Below are 3726 nucleotides of genomic sequence, written 5' to 3' on the forward strand. Positions count from 1 at the left end.
ATATTAAGAACGAAGTTTTAACTGATATATAGTTCAAGTTGGTGGTTCAATAAGAAAAATTAATTCTATAATTAAAACTTAATTACAAAACAAATTATTATATTTTCTGATCCATGTCAGTTATCTTATTTCATTTAAGAATTGCACAAATTTCATAATGCCAAGTGTTGGCATAAAAATGATGCCAAATAATATCTATATGTATAGATACTTTTTGCAATCTATGCCATGGAACCTCCTTTAATTACATATATAGTAGTTATAGATGAAGCATTTGGTAACAGCGAATGAAAATTAAAAAAATATATTATGGTTAGATTGTCGTGAATGGAGAAACGGAGCTAGAAACATTGTTTGTAAGAGATCAACATAAAAAAAATATAAGATGAAAAAAATTAAGGAGACTAAATTAAAAAATTAAAGACTTAATTTGTAAAAGTTATTAATTGGGAAGGGAGAGTATTGCTTCAATTCCCTTCTCATGTACTAGCTCCACCACTGCGAGAACCATACTGATTTTCGTGCTGGCTTTAAAAAAGAAAAGTAAAATAAAAAATAAGCCTCTAAAGATTTATATTTTGAGTAGATTAATTTTCAAAAAAAAAAACTAATAAAGTCTTAGTATATATAGATTTATTATTTTTAAATTAATTTTTATAATTAAAGTAGAAGCTAGGTTTTAATTTAAATTAATTTATCTATATTTACTATATTTTATTGGTACTTTATTTTTCAATAATTAATTTATTTGAAATATAAATTTCAGGCATTTTATTTATCACTTTACTAAAAAAAAAACGAAGAATAACAAAGAAATAACTGAAACCCATGCTAGTAACAACTAATCACGTATTTATCTTCATTAATTGTATTGTTAAAACTTCTAAAGTAGAAATACAGTCAATCTATTTTCAATTTGAATTAAATTTGTATCGATAACTGAAAGCAGTATTGAAGATGAGCAATAAGTTAACATTGAAAAATAGAAAAAAAAAATGGGAGGAGAATTGTTATTTCAAAAAGAAATATGTAGAGTAGAATTCATAAATATTCCATTAAAAAAAAAAAAAAAAACTCTTGGAATCTGATCATGTCCAAGAGAGAGTTACCAAATCTTAACCTACTTTGTTAATTATGTTGGATGATAACAATAAGTGTTACATTTATATTACCAATAATGCATGGTGTCTTTGGTATGTAGACTAATGTATTCATTTTTAAATATTATGGTTATATATCCTATGTATTATTATTAGATTAAAACGTACACATATTTTATATGAAATGTATTTTAATTTTCGTACATCTCATATAATAATTAGAAAGAAAACACAATGATATAACTCTACTAAGTGTACTAGATCAAATTAAAGACTAATAAGTACAACCAATTAATCCATCTCTATCTCTATATAACAAACTCCTTATTTCTATTTTGTTATAACTTATAAGGAGAAAGAAGGTAGAGTAGTTACTTTACAGTTATTTGGGTGGGTGGGATTTTTTGGGTGGAACTTCAGAGGGTGGGTTCCACAAAGATTTCCACCTTGAAGCAGCTGAGCAACTTTAAATAAAATGCAGTGATTAAACCCACCACAAAAACAGTGTTTAATTGTATATGGTCAAAATTGTGTCCATGCTTAAAATCATATGAGGGAATAAATAAATAAACAAACAAAATATGGCATATTGGCATTGAGTGGGGAACCCACTTTCATTGCATATGATGATGAATTGATGATGAGGCCAGAAAAATAAATTTAATTCCAAGTCTTAACATATAAAAACATCAACTTTCTAAAATAATAATAAAAAGATCTACTTAAATTGTCTTTAGTAAAAGTTAGGTAATAATATATATAGACACACATAAATATCACTGATTTTTCCTTGAACTTTGGTTAATATGTTATATTTTCTCTGTATTATATACTATTAAGTTTTTCTATAATATCTTCACTGATTTTGCTAAGGATTTATTTTCTTTCACTTATTATTAGGAGAAATAATTTTGCAGATTCTCTAAGAAACAAAAAAAGTGAAGTGAGATAGAATTATAGAGAAAAAAAGAAAAGAAAAGAAAGAATAAAATAATTTGTTGCTCAATCTAAAAAAAAAAGAAGAAGTTTAAAAAACAAAACTATTTTTAGGATTATCACAGCTCATTTTACTTCATATTAACCATTACTGTTTAGTATTCAATTTTATATAATTCTACATGAGTGACTCCAATTGAAAAATAAAGTTTTTATGAGGGTGAGATTTAAGGAGAGGCGAGAGAGAGGACTAATTACTTTTTAGAATTATTGTATATTTTATTATTGTGATTTGTGATCTTTTTTATGATTTATGGGTATTTTCTTGTTATATAGATTATAGAATCATCTATTACCCAAATTTAGAAAATTTTGTTGAAATCATGTGTTCGGTTGGACGGTTTCTGGACGGTTCGGGTGGAGGTTTGAGGAGGCGGGAACGCTTCGTTTGCGATTGTGCTGGGATCGGATCTGCCGGGAAGTCGAGCTCTCGTTGAGGAAAGAGGGGGTGTCACCTGTAAAGACACTCCGACGCTCTAGTCAGTTAGTGTGCAGGCGAGAAATAGGTTAAGTGGAATGTGTGACGTACCTTGGGGGAGGGGTAGGACCCTCCCCTTATATACTATATCAGATGTGGGTCCCACGAGGGCAGAACCCACCTTCCTCGAAGTTTCCTTGTACAGCTGTGGCGGCCAGCTGTCCCGGACGCGTGTTCGGGCCGGATATGAGTGCCTCATCTGACCGTTCAGGTCGGGTGGTTAGTGGGTCGGGTCGGCCCAAGTTTCCTTTGGGCCAGGCCGTAACAGTGCCCCCAACGCGTCAGTAATAGTCGCGTGGGGGGGGGGGGACGTGCCTCTTGCGCGCATGCCTGTTTGTTACTGGGGCGATCATTCATCGCCTCATTCTTCGTGTCGAGCATTAAATGCTCATAATGGGTTTAAAATCCTTCGTGCAAAGACTGATATGTCCCTCGGCTTTCGCGCTCCTTTTGGTGGTAGTTTTAAAACAGTTTTGTGACGCCTTTGGTATTCATTTGGCGTTTATCCCTTCGTTTCCAATTTAGCTATCCCCATCTTCTTCTCCCTCAGCAGCTCCAAGGCGTTGTTGTTGTCTTCCTTTCGGATCTTTACTATCAGTACAGGTAATTGTGCATCTTTCTTATCCTCTTTCGTTGTTCCTTTGCTTCTGTCATTGCTTCCTTTTTGTGCATGCCGTTTGTTTTTGCTTTGCATGATCTTAGGCCCTAAGTAGGTGTATTAGGGGGAGGTTGCCATTCTAGGGTAGGATTTGTTTGGGTCTTATCTTTTAGCCGTGTTTAGTCTTAGTTGCAGAATAGATTGAGTATAGCTTCTGCATTCACTCCGAGTACCCGACCTCTTAGACTGACTGGATGGTCCCCCGTGTAGGTATGGCTTGCATCACCTCCCGGGCTTCCCCTTCTCCCGCGGCATACGATCCCTACGCCTAGGTGGTTTCTGACCTGAGGGACTCCCCCAATCAAATGGGCGAGGATGAGCTCACCGAGTTCCGCCAAAATGAGTACTTATGCGGCGGTACCGACGAGGAGTCTAACTACGATGTCTACGTCCCGGCTCCCCACGAGCGTTTATATGAGATCAACTTCAATGCTCCCCGAGTTGCCGACTGGATTTTGTTCTATAAATCCATGTTTACTCAAGTGGGGGTTCGT

This window comes from Arachis hypogaea, chromosome 10 (assembly GCF_003086295.3).
Source record: "Arachis hypogaea cultivar Tifrunner chromosome 10, arahy.Tifrunner.gnm2.J5K5, whole genome shotgun sequence".
Classification (NCBI taxonomy): Eukaryota; Viridiplantae; Streptophyta; class Magnoliopsida; order Fabales; family Fabaceae; genus Arachis; species Arachis hypogaea.